We start from the raw sequence: 16,678 nt of genomic DNA, 5'->3' as shown, positions 1-16,678 counted from the left end.
GGATCACTGAGAAAAAGATTGCCACTTTTGAATTATGGATTTGGTGAAGAATTTGAAGAAGAATCAAATAAGACTGAGGTGATAAAGAACAAGCAGAAACTCCCTTACTTTGGACATACAAAAAGATAACAATGGGAAAACTGTGCTTGATGGGTGTAGAAGAAGACAATGTGCAATGTCAAAGGGATTATAGGATCAATCTTGGTTATGAATATCATTCAGGAAGTCACTAGAAGACAAGCCTGATGTCAAGTTTCCGCCGTATGGGCTTTTCAAGTGACTCCAAGGCATCGTTTACCTTAAAAGTCCTTTATTAGCCTAATACACCGGCAAAATGAAAAGGAAGCTGGAATCTGAAATCTCCGCCCCTTGCACAATATATATATTTTTTATTAAAGAGTTTTAGAAAAATTTTTTTTACAAAACATCCCCAAAAACCACCCACCCCAAACCCCCCCCTCCCCAGAGCTGAATACAGGGTCATATATATAATAATCATATTCTAACTAAAATTATCCATTATAAAATTAACCAAATTCATAATGTGCTTTAACTCTCCTTTAACACTGATACATTCAAATTAATAAAAACATAATAATAATAACTTAAACAAAAATATAACCAATACTAATACTAAAGTTAATAAAAAACTAAAATCTACTCATAAGCTAAATGGAACTTTTTAGTCCCATATTTATTCTGAATATAATCTATCCATCTCCTCCAAACTGAAATATATCTTTCTTGCGAATGATCCTTCAAATAAGCAGAAATCTTAGACATTTCTGCAAGATTCAATACCTTAAGTACCCATTCTTCTATAGAAGGCAAACTATCCTTGTTCCAACATTGTCCCACCAGTAACCGTGCTGCTGTTATCAAGTTCAACATCAGATTAATTTCTTTAGTATCACAATCTACAACAATACCCAATAAAAACAATTGTGGAGAAAACTTTATCTTTCTCTTAAAAATCTTTTGAATGTTCCACCAAATTTTAATCCAAAAAGCTTTTATATTTCTGCAAGTCCACCACATATGAAAATAAGTAGCATCTAAACCACCGCACCTCCAGCATTTAGACTGTAGGTTAGGATACATGTTAGACAACTTTTTGGGATCCAAATGCCATCTATAAAACATTTTATAAAAATTTTCTCTTAAATTTTGAGCCTGAGTAAATTTAACATTTCTAACCCAGATACCTCCCAAGTATCCAACGGAATTGGTTCCTGTATGTTTTGTGCCCATTTTATCATACAATCTTTAACTAATTCCGTTTCCAAGTCCAATTTAATTAAAACCTTATATATCCTCTTTATATGTGCACGATTTAAATCTCTAATTTGTTTTACTAAGTTTTCATCTGTAATTGTAATGCCAACCTTCTGATCCAGCTTCCACCTAGTTTTCAGTTGGGTGTATTGGAACCAAGAGTAACTTATATTTTCTTGTTTTAACTCATCTAATGATTTAAATTGCCAATTATTCCCTTCAAATCTAAGTAATTCCTTATAGGAAAACATATCCAAACTCACTCCCATAGATACACCTTCTATCGCGTGTCCGGGAATTCCCCAAATCAGTATTTTATAATTTAACTTATAATAATACTTTTTCCAGACACGCAGCAAAGCACTTCTAAGAATATGAGATTTAAAAGCCCTGTCTACCTTTTCATCATAAAGCAAATATGCATGCCATCCATATTGTTGTTGTTGTTGTTGTTGTTGTTAGTTGCAAAGTCGTGTCCGACCCATCGCGACCCTATGGACAATGTTCCTCCAGGCCTTCCTGTCCTCTACCATCTTCTGGAGTCCATTTAAGCTCACACCTACTGCTTCAGTGACTCCATCCAGCCACCTCATTCTCTGTCGTCCCCTTCTTCTATTGCCCTCAATCTTTCCCAGCATTAGGCTCTTCTCCAGTGAATTCTCATTAGGTGGCCAAAGTATTTGAGTTTTAGCTTCAGGATCTGGCCTTCTAAAGAGCAGTCAGGGTTGATCTCCTCTAGGACTGACCGGTTTGATCGCCTTGCAGTCCAAGGGACTCGCAGGAGTCTTCTCCAGCACCAGAGTTCAAAGGCTTCAATTCTTTGGCGCTCAGTCTTTCTTATGGTCCAGCTTTCCCTGCCATACATTGCAACTGGGAAGACCATCGCCTTGACTATACGCACTTTTGTTGACAGGGTGATGTCTCTGCTTTTTAGTGTGCTGTCTAGATTTGCCATGGCTTTCCTCCCAAGGAGCAAGCGTCTTTTAATTTCTTGGCTACAGTCCCCATCTGCAGTGATCTTGGAGCCCAGGAAAATAAAATCTGTCACTACCTCCATTTCTTCTCCATCTATTTGCCAGGAATTGAGAGGGCCGGATGCCATGATCTTGGTTTTCTTAATGTTTAGTTTCAACCCAAGTTTTGCACTCTCCTTCTTCACTCGCAACAAGAGGCTCTTTAGTTCCTCTTCACTTTCTGCCATTAGAGTGGTATCATCTGCATATCTTAGGTTGTTGATGTTTCTTCCGGCAATCTTAATTCCAACTTTTGATTCATCTAGCCCTGCCTTTCTCATGATGTGCTCTGCATATAAGTTAAATAGGCAAGGCGACAGTATACAGTCTTGCCGGACTCCTTTCCCAAATTTGAACCAATCAGTGGTTCCGTGTCCAGTTCTCACTGTTGCTTCTTGGCCCGCATATAGGTTTCTCAAGAGACAAATAAGATGGTCTGGTATGCCCATCTCTTTAAGGACTTGCCACAGTTTGTTATGATCCACACAATCAAAGGCTTTAGCATAGTCAATGAAGCAGAAATAGATGTTTTTCTGGAACTCTCTAGCTTTCTCCATGATCCAGCGTATGTTCCTCTGCCTCTTCAAAATCCTGCCTGTACTTCTGGTAGTTCTCGATCCACATACTGCTGGAGTCTAGCTTGTAGAATTTTAAGCATAACTTTACTAGCATAAGAAATGAGTGCAATGGTGCAATAGTTTGAACATTCTTTGGCACTGCCTTTCTTTGGAATTGGAATGTAAACTGATCTTTTCCAATCCTGTGGCCACCAAATCCCAAATCCCAACCCTCAAGGTGGAGTATTCTTTTATTAGTTAAATTAAGCCAATCGCTAACCCATGTCATGACCACCGCATCATAATACAATTTCAAGTTAGGCACCTTGAGTCCCCCTCTTTCCCTAGCATCTTGCAGAATCTTAAATTTAACTCTTGGTTTCTTCACCACCCAAATAAATTTATTAATACCCTTCTGCCATTCAAGGTTGGCATCTTTTTTCAATATAGGTATCATTTGAAACAAAAAAAGAAACTTTGACAGAACATTCATTTTAACAGCTGTGATTCTTCCCAATAGAGATAATTGTAATTTTTTCCAATTATTTAAATCCTTTTGTATCTTCAACCATAGTGTTTCATAGTTATTCTTATATAATTTTGCATTTGAAGCTGCAATATACACTCCTAAATACTTAACCTTTTTTACTATTTCAAAACCTGTTAATTTAATTAACATTTCGTTTTCACTCATAGACATATTCTTAGACAATATCTTAGTCTTATTACTATTTACCTTAAACCCTGAAACCTTGCCATACTGAGTTATAATTTCCATCAAATCTATAAACGATTGTATCGGTTGAGATAATGTCACAACCAAGTCATCAGCAAAAGCTCTCAATCTATAATCATTCTGTTTTATTTTAATTCCCTTTATCATAGAAGACTCTCGAATTTTAATTAATAAAATCTCTAACGTTAATACAAACAACAATGGTGATAGGGGGCATCCCTGTCTTGTACCTTTTTCAATTTTAAACATCTCTGTTTAATTAATTAATTATAATTAATTAATTTTGTTTAATTAATTAATTATAATTAATTATAATTTGTGCAGTTTGTTGTTGATATATAGCTTTAATAGAATGTAAAAATCCTTCTCCAAAATTCATTTCCTCAACAACTCTAAATAAAAATTGCCAATTCAATTGATCAAAAGCTTTTTCTGCATCCAAAAATATCAATGCTGCAGGGACTTGGTTGTTCTTATCCAAATATTCAAGCAAATTTACAATTTGTCTTACATTATATTTCATATACCTTCCAGATATAAATCCCAATTGATCACTATGAATCATTTGCTTTAAAACTTGCATTAATCTATTAGCCAATACTTTAGCAAAGATCTTATAATCTATATTCAAAAGCGATATAGGTCTATAATTTTTAGGTTGAGTAAGGTCTTGATCCTCCTTTGGAATCAATGATACAAAGGCTGTCCTCCAAGATGGAGGAACTGCTCCTCCAGTCTGAATTTCATTAAACAACATCTTTAAAGGTTCAATCATTTCAACCAACAATGTTTTATAATAAATTGCTGTTAATCCATCTGTTCCCAGTGCCTTGCCCACTTTCAACTGCTTAATAGCTAAAGAGATTTCCTCTGATGTTATTAAGCGGTTCATCTCAAGTTGTTGTTCTTTTGAAAGCCTAGGAAAATGGGCTTCCTGTAGATATTTATCTATATCTAAAGCTTGTATGTTTTCTCTAGAATATAATTTCGAGTAAAAATCTAAGAAACTCCTCTTAATCAATTTTTGTTGATAGACTTCTTTTCCTTTATATACTATTTTATCTATAGTACGTAATTTCTGTTTCTTCCTTAATTGATAAGCCAACCACCTACCAGGCTTATTAGCGTTACAAAAGGCATTATGCTTAGCATAACGCAAATTAGTTGCTACTTGGTCAGCCATTAACATACTAAATTGTTCTTTCAATAAATGTATCGAGGTCCTTAAATTATTATCCAATGGATTCAAAATAAAATCTTTCTCCTTAGATTTAATCTCTTCCTTAAGATCTTTACGTTTTTGCATTTGCTTACGCCTATAAGCATTATTCATATAAATCAAGACCCCTCTCATGTACGCTTTACTAGCATCCCAAACCAAATATATTAAAACACAATTCTCCACCTTTCTAATTTTGTCATTAATCATATTCTCCAATTAATTTAAAGAATCAGTTTCCCTTCCGTTAGAAAACCCACCAAGGTCTTAACTTCTTTAGAGAGAGATGGCCTTGAAGGTACAATCTTACTCGTCCCCCCTCCCAACTTTAAATTCAATCTCTTAAAGCAATACACAAGTTTAACATATGAAATGGCTACTTCTTCATCTCTCGTCAAGCAATAACATTTGATGTTAGCAGCGTTGACATCCGGCCCCCCTTACAAAAAGGACATATCCTGTAATGTAAACAAAACACAAGTTAGGAACTAGTTTTTGGTTTGTTGGGGTGTTTCTCATAAAACCTTTTGATAAGTCTGTCAGTTTTCACATCAGTAGATTTCACCCAAATGGCTTCAGACAATGGGTATCCCTTCCATTGTACTAGGTATTGCAATTTCCCCTTAAAGATTTTAGAGTCAAGAATACATTTCACTTCATAATGGGTCTGACCTGCTACCATGAGGGGTGCAGGTGCTTTCTTAGGGGGAGGTCTTAAAGTGGAGGTTTGAAAATGTTTCAGCAAGCTACAATGGAACACCGGGTGAATTTTCCCCCAAAGTCTGGGTAGTTTCAATTTTACTGTGAATGGGTTGATGATTTTCACAATGGGGAAAGGCCCCAAGAATTTCAGTCCCAGTTTCTTATTGGGTAGTTTAAGGCATAAGTATTTGGTCGACAAATAGACCTTTTCCCCAACTTGGAATGTTCTTTGGGGAGCTCTCTTTTTGTCAGCTTGTAGGTCTCAAAAGTCTTTTTTAAGGCCACCTTTGTATTTTTCCAAACTTCTTCCCAACCCCTCACCCAATGATCAAGAGTCTGGGAAGCGGAGGGTAACTGAGGGTATTCCAGTATGGGGTTGAATTCTTTCCCTGTGGCTACACGGAAAGGAGTGTAGCCAGTGCTGCTACGTACTGAATTATTGTAAGCCACCTGTGCAAAAGGGAGGAGGTCGGTCCAGTTTGTTTGTTTGTTTGTTGTTCCACCATTTTGTTGGCAGATTCTGCAGCTCCATTAGTAGCCGGGTAAAAAGCAGTTGATAGGCCTTGAGATGATCCAATTAATTTAAGAAAGTTTCCCCAATTTTCACTGTGAACTGCACCCCTCTGTCCAAAATTATTTGCTTAGGGGCACCATATAGTCGATAGATATGGTTTAGGAACAACTTAGTCAGGCGTTGAGCTGATGGAAATCCTTTGCAGGTGATAAAGTGAGCCTGTTTTGAAAATAGGTCTATCACAGTCCAAATGACAGTATTTCCTCTACTGTTGGGTAGGTCTACTATAAAGTCCATAGCTATTTCTTCCCATGCTTGAGAAGGTTTGGCTACCAGTTGCAGTAACCCAGGGGTCTTTCCTGGGATTCTTTTCATGGTGGCACATACAGTACAGCTCTTGACATAGTTTTCTACATCTCGTTTTAGTCCCGGCCACCAAAATTGCCAGCAAGTGAGATGTAGAGCTTTTAGATATCCAAAATGTCCAGGCTGTTTGACATCATGGCTGTGTTTGAGGGCATTAAGACAAAGAGCTTCAGGCAAGTATAATTTTCCCCCCTTGTAAGCCAGACCATCCCTGAATGTTAGGGATGTCTGATTGTCTTTAAACCATTGATCAGTGAGGAGTTCTTGCTTTATTTTCTTTACCCCAGGGTCATCAGGATTAGGGGTCCTGCGAGGTGTGAGTTGGGCCGCAGTTTGTGGATAATTGCCTCGTGAACTTCTTCGTGTTCGCTTTTGTACTGTGTGAATCGGGAGAATGCATCAACTCAGAAGTTTTTTCTTCCTGGTATGTACTTTAGAGTAAAGTTAAAACAGTTGAAGTATTGTGCCCATCGTACTTGTTTTGGGGACAATTTGCAGGGAGTTCAAATTGCCTCTAAATTTTTCTGATCTGTCCATACTTCAAGACACCTTGCTCCCTTCTAAGTAGTGCCACCAGTTTAATAGCCCCCACCTAATTGCGAAGGCCTCCTTCTCCCAGACTGTCCATCTCCTCTCACCTTCCATGAATTTCTTAGAGGTGTAAGCACAAGGTTGCAGGACCCCACTTTTATTCTTTTGCAATAACACCGCTCCGACTGCCACGTCACTGACATCTGCCTGAATTACAAAGAGCTGCCCTGGGCAGGGGTGCTTTAGGAGAGGTTCAGCCGCAAATAGTCTATTTAAATTCTCAAAAGCTTTCTGACAACTCATAGCCCATGCTAGCGGTTGGTCAGGTTGCGGTTTTCCCACTCCCTTACCTGTTTTGAGTAGTTCTGTAAGAGGTAGAGCAATCTCGGCAAAAGAGGGAATTGACGGTAGAAGTTGGCCAACCCTAGGAAGCTCTGGAGCTGTTTGCGGGTTTTGGGGGGCTGCCATTCAATTATGGTTTTTATGTTGGCTAAGTCCATTTCGATACCCTCATTGGAGATTCTACAGCCAAGATAATCTAATAGGGTTTGGTGAAATTCACATTTCAACAATTTGACATAAAGTTTGGCATTCAATAGTTTCTTTAACACTTCTCTGACCAGTTTTATGTGGTCGGTCATATACGTGCTGTATATCAGAATGTCATCAAGGTATGCTAAGACCCCTTTGTATAGGTGTTCATGTAGGACCTCATTAATCAACTGCATGAATATGTCTGGGGCTCCCTGCAGTCCAAATGGCATGACTTTGAATTGGTAGCTCCCAAAGGGGCAGTTGAAGGCCGTTTTCCACTCATCCCTCTCTTTTATTCTCACCTGGTAATATGCTTCTCTCAAGTCTAACTTAGTGAAGACACTCCCCTTCACCAGGTGGGTTAGTAAGTTTTTCAGGAGGGGGAGAGGGTACTTATTTTCCACACTTACAGCGTTTAGGCCTTTATAGTCTATGCAGACATGTAGAGACACATCTTTTTTCTCTTTGAAGAACACAGGGCTCCCACAGTAGACTTGGCCTGTTTGATGAATCCCCTCACTAGGTTTACATCCACATATCGCTGCATCTCCTCCATTTCAAGGGAGGACATAGCGTACATTTTTGCTCGGGGGAGTTTGGCCCCTGGTAACAGTTCAATGGAACAATCATTGGGATGGTGAGGAGGCAAGGTATCGCATTCTTTCTCACTAAATGCCTCCTCCAGGTCCTGGTACTAGCTGGGGATGAGCAGCTTGCCAGGTGGCCATAAGGCAGCCATGTGCACTTCCTCATTGGGTGGGCTAAAATCCCCTGTAACATCTGTTGAAACAATGGGGGGATCAGGCCCGACGGGTAATCTCACAGTTCTCATTCCTTTTTCGCACCAGATAAATGGCTTCCATTTGTCTAGCCAGGCTAGTCCTAGGATCACAGTCTCAGATATCTTTGGAGCTACCAGGAAGCAAATAAACTCCCAGTGCTCACCTATTTCCAGGCGTAAGGGCTCCATTAATTGCGTGACAAAAGTCCCTTCCATTAGGGAGCCATCGGCTTGCTCGAACCTCACAGGTTTGGATAACGGCTTAGCCCGTATGCCCACTCTCAAGGCACATGACAGGCTAAAGATGCAGCCAGTATCGAGTAGTTTTTTCAGGTATACTTGTGCCCCTGACTTAGGGATTATGAGTTTAGCAGGCAATAAAAAAGGTAGGATGCGTCGACTTACCATCGGGTAGTTCTCCCCTTCATCGTTGCTGTCAAAACTGGGTAAAGTGGGGGTGGGTCTAGTCAGTGGGCCAGCGTCCTCCTGGGTGGGAGATGTAACCTGGATAATGGGCTCCTGGGTGGCCCAGTTGGACTTTTCTGTTAATGGCTGCTGTGCGGGTTTCTTCCTTGTTGTTGGATCTGGTCTTCTCTGCTGTTGCGGGTAAGGAACTGGGCAGTTCGCTGCTCGATGTCCCTGCTGTCCACACCAAAAGCACTTGATTGGCGGACCTGTAGGTGGTCTAGGTCTTTTGGCAGTAGCAGTTGTTGGGGGTTTTCAGGGTGGTGGTAGCCATCTGGATCCTGGTTTTGGTGCAGCTTCAGGTGGGGGAGGCTTTTTATAGCGGGTGAGCTGGACATCTAATTTCATTGCTTCCTATTACCATTCATGCAGCTGGTCGGGTACAGCTCAGTATATACATGCTTGAGAAAGGTGGTCATTTAACCCTTCTCTAAAAAGATGAATTATTGATTGCTCAGGCCATCTCTCTATCTGACCTGCCATCTTTCGAAACTCCTGCACGTATTCTAGGGCAGGCTGGCCAGCTTGCTTTATCTTATGGATTTATTCTTCCGCTTTGAGGGCAATGGATGGGTCCTCAAATGTTTCACTCACCCCCAGGAGGAAAAGGTGGGGGTTCTCCAATTCAGGGGCCTGCTCGTTATATAAATTGTTCAACCATTCAGATGTTTCTCCCTCTAGGTTGGATGCAATCACATTGACCATCGCACCCAGGTCCGGGTAAGATTGACCCGAGTGATTCAAGTGAGAGCGTACTTGGTTGAGGAAAAAAAATAAGTTTCTCTGGATCCCCATCGAAGGTTGCTCTGAAGGGTGGGCTCATCATTGCTAGCTGGGGCCCCCATTGCTGCTGTCCCCCCCTTGGTTGTTGGATCAATGGTTGCTGGGGCCCCCACTGCTGTTGTGCCCCCAGTTGCTGCTCGCCCCCTCCTGGTTATTGATTCATCGGCTATTCTGATTGATTGATTGCATTTCTAATTAAAAACAGAGAGCATAAATCTCTCATCTTTCTAGTCTGGTGTCTGAACTAAGTGTCATATCCTGCCTCACTGGACGAATGGTCATCTAGAAAAATACTGGATTAGCAAATCTGCTTTGTAACCAAACACCTCCTAGCAGAATAATACTAAAGGAAAGAAGCAGTGTGTCAATGCTGCAAACATTGACATGTTTTTGCACTGACAATAAAGCAGCCTTTTGCTTTAACTGTTTGGCTTTGAATCACTAAAGCATGGGAGGAATTCAACTCTGATGTTTTCAAGAAGATAAGAGCGCGCTTCAGAAGGGAAGTGAAACTTCATTTGTTAAACTAATTGGTGAATGTGATTTATGGCATGTAATTAAGGGAGGGAGATTCTGTATGATATGAGGTGTTAAGGGGAGGAGAATTCAGATTCTGGCATCCATCCATGAGTGCCGATGCTCCATTCTCATTATTATAGACTTTTTTGGAATAAACAGTCATGCAGTGTTCTTTGATCTGTCTCAATAATCAGAACCATGACATCATGCCAGAATCTTCTTCCTTTCAAACATCCTGGGGAGCCCTGAGCCCCCACCGCTGTCTCTAGTGAGGGAGAGAAGCTGGCAAAGATTCAGGGAAGAATCTTCATCATGGGAAGAGGAAGCCTGGCTGCTGATGAAACCTCAAAGGAGGGAGTAATAGACAGCTTGCTGTGGGAAGATGAGTTTTGGCAGATCTCCAACCCTCAGCAGCTAAGTGAGCCTATCTGGTCATCAGGCTGGAACCACTCCAGCGGAGACTACAGATGCCTAGAGACTGCACTGCCAGAGTCTTCAAAAGCAGAATGGTGGAGAGCTACCAGACCATCGGCCACTGAGAATTTGGGTGTGTGGAAAATCCTGTCTGCAGACCAGACAGCTGCCAGCCCCAGGAGTCCCCTGCCAGGCCCTCCAGACCCAGAGAGACAGAGGACCCCAACCTGGGGCCTCTGCAGCAATGAGAGGTTGGGGAAACCCCACAAGTGAAAAGCCAACAACCTCTGAGCTTGCCACAGCTAATAGAGGTCTTGCAACAGCTGGGGGTGATGGAGAAGCCTAGAGATCAGAAGCTAGTGGGAGGACAAGAGAAAGGGTGGCAGCAGCAGGGCCCGAACGTGCAACCCCTGAACATACAGCAGGACCAGTGGGACCAGCAGTAGTGGGGGCCCCAGCAATCAATGATGGCCCCACCCTTCAGACCAACCTTCAATGGGGACTCAGAGAAACTGATTTTTTTCCTAAATCTCATTTGAATCGCTGGCCTATCTCTATCCGGACCCAGGTGCTATGGTCGATGTGAGGAAGAAGCATCCAAATGGTTGAACAATTTATATAATGAGCAAGTCCCTGAATTGGAGGACCCCCACCTCTTCCTCCTAGGGCTGAGAGAGAGATTTGAGGACCCATCCATTGCCCTTAAAGCAGAAGAACAAATCCACATGATAAAACAAGCTGGCCGGCCTGCCCTGGAGTATGTGCAGGAGTTTCGTAAAATAGCCAGTCGGATAGGGAGAGGGCCTGAGCAATCCATAATTCATCATTCAGGGAAGGGTTGGACAACCACCTTTCTCAGGCATGCATATACTGAGCTGTACCTGACCAGTTGCAAGAATGGTACCAGGCAGCGGTAAGATTAGATGTTCAGTTCGCCCGCTATAAGAAGCCTCTCCTACCTGAAACCAAGCCGAGGTCAGAACAACCCGAATGGCAATCACCCCCACGGAAATCTCCAGCTACTGTGATGGCTGAAAGACCCAGGCCACCTGTAGGCCCGGCAATTAAGTGTTTCCAGTGTGGACAGCAGGGACATCGAACAGCTAAGTGGCCAGTCCCCTACCCCCAACAGCAGAACAGACCAGGGCCAGCAATGAGAAACAAACCTGCACAGTGGCTAACAGGAGAGAAATCCAACTAGATGATGCAGGAAGCTGTTGCCCAGGTCACATCCCCCACACGGGAAAATGCCGGAACTCAGGCTGGATCCACCCCTGTTCTACCCTCTTTTGACAGCGATGACGGAGAGAATGACCCGATGGTGAGCCGACACGTCCCACCTTTTTTACTACCTGCCAAGCTCATAATCCCTAAGTTGGGTATACAGGTAGATTTAAAGGTGCTAGTTGATTCTGGATGCTCCCGATGCATCATTAGCTTGCCATTTGCCATGAAACTGGGCATATGAGCAAAACTGCTCTCCAAACCTGTGAGGTTCAAGCAAGCCAATGGCTCCTTGATGGGAGGGACTTCAGTCACGCAATTAACGGAGCCCCTACACTTAGAAATAGGTGAGCACTGGGAATTTATTCACTTCCTGGTGACCCCACAAATGACTGGGACTGTTGCTGGGGGCCAAACTTCCACGACCAAGAATGTACACTATGTCCCCCCTTGAAATGGAGGAGATGCAGTGATCTGTGGATACAAACGCAGCAAGGGGATTCATCGAACAGGTCAAGGGTACTGTGGGAGCCCCCGTGTTGTTCAAAGAAAAAAAAGATGGGTCTCTTCATCTTTGTGTGGACTATAAGGGTCTTAACAACGTGAATGTGGAAAATAAATACTCTCTCCCCCTCCTGAAAGACTTACTAACCCATCTGGTCAAGGGGAGCGTCTTCACTAAGTTAGACCTGAGAGAAGCATATTACCGTGTGAGAATAAAGGAGGGGGATGAGTGGAAAACGGCTTTCAACTGCCCCTTGAGAAGCTACCAATTCAAAGTCATGCCATTTGGACTGCAGGGGGCCCCAGCCGTATGTATGCAGTTGATTAATGAGGTCCTATATGATCATTTATACAAAGGGGTTCTGGTGTATCTTGATGACATTCTGATATACAGTACGAATATGACTGACCACATAAGACTGGTCAGAGAAGTGTTAAAGAAACTATTGAATGCCAAACTTTATGTAAAATTGTCGAAATGTGAATTTCACCAAACCCGATTATATTATCTTGGCTACAGAATTTCGACAAGGGCATCAAAATGGACCCAGCCAAAGTGAAAGCTATAATTGAATGGTAGCCACCAAAGACTTGCAAACAGCTCCAGAGCTTCCTAGGGTTTGCCAATTTCTACCATCAATTCATTCCCTCTTTTGCTGATATTGCTTACAGAACTACTCAAAACGGGTAAGGGAGGGGAAAAACTGTGACTGGCCAACCGCTAGCATGGACTATGAATTGTCAAAAAGCTTTTGAGAATTTAAAAAGACTATTTGCAGCTGAACTGGTTCTAAAGCACCCCTGCCCAGGGGAGCCCTTTGTAATTCAAGCAGATGTCAACGATGTGGCAGTCGGAGCTGTGTTACTGCAAAAGAATAAAAGTGGAGTCCTGTAACCTTGTGCCTACACCTCTAAGAAATTCATGGAAGGTGAGAGGAGATGGACAGTCTGGGAGAAGGAGGCCTTCGCAATTAGGTGGGGGCTATTAAATTGGCGACACTATTTAGAAGGGAGCAAGGTGCCTTTTGAAGTATGGAAAGATCACAAAAATTTAGAGGCACTAAAAGCTCCCCCTCAAAAACTCCCCAAAGCAAATGCGATGGGCACAGTAATTTAATCTTAAGAAAAAAACTTCCTAGCCGATGCGCTATCCTAATTGCCACAGTACAAAAGTGAACGCGAAGAGGTCTATGAGGCAATTATCCCCAGTTCACAACCTGCGGCACAATTTACACCTCACAGAACCCCTAATCCTAATGACTCGGGAGCGAAGAAGATAAAATGAGAGCTCCTCACCGATCAATGTTTCAAAGATAATCAAACCTCGCTAACATGCAGGGATGGTTTGGCATACAAGGGGGGAAATTGTATCTACCTGAAGCCCTCTGTCTCAGTGCTCTGAAACACAGCCATGAGCCATGATGTAAAACAGGCTGGACACTTCAGATATTTAAAAACTCTACACCTCATCCGCTGGCAATTTTGGTGGCCGGGGCTAAAACGAGATGTAGAAAACTATGTCAGGAGTTGTACCGTATGTGTCACCATGAAAAGAATTCCAGGGAAAACCCCTGGGTTACTGCAGTCAGTGGCAGACCTTTCTCAACCATGGGAAGAAATAGCTATCAATTTTATTGTAGACCTACCCAACAGTAGAGGAAATACTGTCATATGGACTGTGATAGATCTGTTTTCGAAGCAGGCTCATTTTATTGCCTGTAAAGGACTCCCATCTGTACAACGACTGACTAAATTGATCCTGAAATGTATCTACTGATTGCATGGTGCCGCTAAGTGAATAATTTCAGATAGAGGAGTGCAGTTCACAGCGAAACTTTGGAGGAATTTCCTTAAATTAATTGGATCATCTCAAGGCTTATCATCTGCTTTTCATCCAGCTACCAATAGGACTGCAGAATCTGCTAATAAAATGGTGGAGCAATATCTCAGATGCTATGTTTCCTAACAACAGACAAACTGGACTGACCTCCTCCCTTTTGCCAAGGTGGCCTACAATAATTTTGTTCACAGCAGCACTGGCTACACATCTTTCAGTGTAGTCACAGGAAAAGAGTTTAGCCCAATGCCTGACTATCCTCAGGTGCCCTCCACTTCCCAGACACTTGATCAATGGGTGAGGGGGTGGGAAGAGGCTTGGAGAAACATGAAAATGGTGTTAAAAAAGACTTCTGTGACTTATAAAAAAACAGGCTGATAAAAAGCGGGCTCCCCAAAGAACATTCCAAGTTAGGGAAAAGGTTTATCTGTCAACTAAATATTTATGTCTCAAATTACCCAGCAAGAAATTGGGACCAAAATTCTTGGGGCCTTTCCCCATTGTGAGAATCATCAACCCGGTCATAGTAGAATTGAAATTCCCTAGACTTTTGGGAAAAATTCACCCAGTTTTCCATTGGAGCTTACTTACCTTTTTGGGCCTCCACTTTAAGACCTTCCCCTAAGAAGGCCCCCGAACCTCTCGTAGTAGCGGGTCAGACCCATTATGAAGTGAAACATATTTTTGACTCTAGAATCTTTAAGGGAAAATTGCAGTACCTAGTACAATGGAAGGGATACCCATTGTCTGAAGCCATTTGGGTTAACTCTAGCGATGTGAAAGGTGATAGACTTATCAAAAAGTTTTACCCTAAGAAACCAAAAGCCAGCTCCTAACTTGTGTTTTGTTTACATTACAGGATCTGTCCTTTTTGTAAGGCGGGGCCAGATGTCAATGCTGCAAACATTGACATGTTTTTGCACTGACAATATAAGAGGCAGCCTTTTGCTTTAACTGTTTGGTTTTGAATCACTAAAGCGTGGGAGGAATTCAACCCGTATGTTTTGAGAAGATAAGAGTGCGCTTCAGAAGGGAAGTGAAACTTCGTGTGTTAAACTAATTGGTGAATGTGATTTATGGCGTGTAATTAAGGGAGGGAGATTCTGTATGATATGAGGTGTTAAGGGGAGGAGAATTCAGATTCTGGCATCCATCCATGAGTGCCGATGCTCTGTTCTCATTATTATAGACTTTTTTTGAATAAACAATCATGCAGTGTTCTTTGATCTGTCTCATTAATCGGAACCATGACAGAGTGTTAGTATGACTAATGCTCAATATAATTCACCCTACACTATAAATTACTAATTTATTTTGTTATCTTCTGTACCTGCCATTTCAACAAAATACAGAACAGTCTCCAATATAAAGAAACTCTTGTCAGCTTCACAGATAAAAATTTGCCATCCCACATTTGCTGATGAATATAGCTATGAATTTTTTCATCTTTTAAATAACAGATGAGAAACACAAAACTGAATTATGAGCAGAAGCTAAGAATCCATTTTTATTGCTATGCTGCTTCCCTTTAGTGACACTAAATCTGCTTTTTATGTATATAAAATGATTAACAGTATATACATATTCTGTATCTTTTGCATCTGGCCGTTCTAATATTTCTGAGCCAGAAAAATTCCTATCTGATAGGAACCATGACATGGAAACACAGTAAATCTTACTTTGAAGTACAAGCATTCTTAGTTAACTATGGTCATTGTAACTGAGAATTCGAATACTAAGTGATGTAGTTATAAGATGCAATGTCATGTGATTACACTGACTTAGAAGGACAATTATGGCAATCGCAGTGGTTGTTTTTAGATGTGACATTACATGAACCCCACTTATGGCCTCCTGTTGAATTCCCCCTTTGATTTTGCTTATTGATAAACTGGCAGTGAAAGGCACAAATTGTGATAATGTGACCACAGGATGCTGCAACCATTAATTGCAAGCTGATAGCCAAGCACCTGAATTACATTTACTACAGGGATGTTGCAATGACCCATTATAAGTCTTCTGTGCATCACAACATCAAACAGTTGTGGAATGAATGGCTGCTGAACAAAGACAACCTCTCTTGTAATATTGCCTTTTGCTTATACTCCATCAGACTAATGTGCTACCTCTGGAATAGTACTAGACTGCAGTTTCCTGGCAAAGGGAGGATCAATTTAGTTAGGACCATACTTTTCTGATCTCCAAGTTGCCTATCAGCATCAGCATACTTTGAGAATTCATTCTTTTGTGGATGAAGAAGATATAGGAGAAGGCCTTTGCAATGTATATCAAAGAATCTCCTAGTTTAATGCAGTAGCACTGGCATTTAGGCTTATAATACTGCTCCATAGTGTTTTACAGCACTCTGTGCAGGATTTACAAGGTAAAAAGCATTATTTGCATATTGCCCCAACAATCTGGGTCCTTATTTTACAGACCTCAGAAGGATGGCATGGTGGCACAGTGGTTAGAATGCAGTATTGCAGGCTAATTTTGCCGACTGCCAGGAGTTCAATTCTGACCAGCTCAAGGTTGACTCAGCCTTCTGTCTTCCGAGGTCAGTAAGATAAGGACCCAGATTTTTAGAGGCAATATGCTGACTCTGTAAACCGCTTAGAGAGTGCTGTAAAGTACTACAAAGTCTAAATGTTATGCTACTAGTGCTATGGAAGGCTGAGTCAACTTGGAGCCCCATCAGGAATGA

General features: G+C 41.6%; 1 protein-coding gene across 4 annotated transcripts in view; it reads right to left on the bottom strand.

The window, feature by feature from the left end:
- Positions 1–16,678, bottom strand: part of SLC44A2 (solute carrier family 44 member 2 (CTL2 blood group)) — a 173,419-nt gene that overhangs the window by 34,766 nt on the left and 121,975 nt on the right. The gene's annotated exons all lie outside the window — the stretch shown is intronic.

Source organism: Vipera ursinii (assembly GCF_947247035.1).
Source record: "Vipera ursinii genome assembly, chromosome: 2".
In the NCBI taxonomy this organism is placed as follows: domain Eukaryota; kingdom Metazoa; phylum Chordata; class Lepidosauria; order Squamata; family Viperidae; genus Vipera; species Vipera ursinii.
The sequence above is the reverse complement of the archived record's forward strand: the minus strand, read 5'-3'. Positions and strand labels throughout refer to the sequence as shown.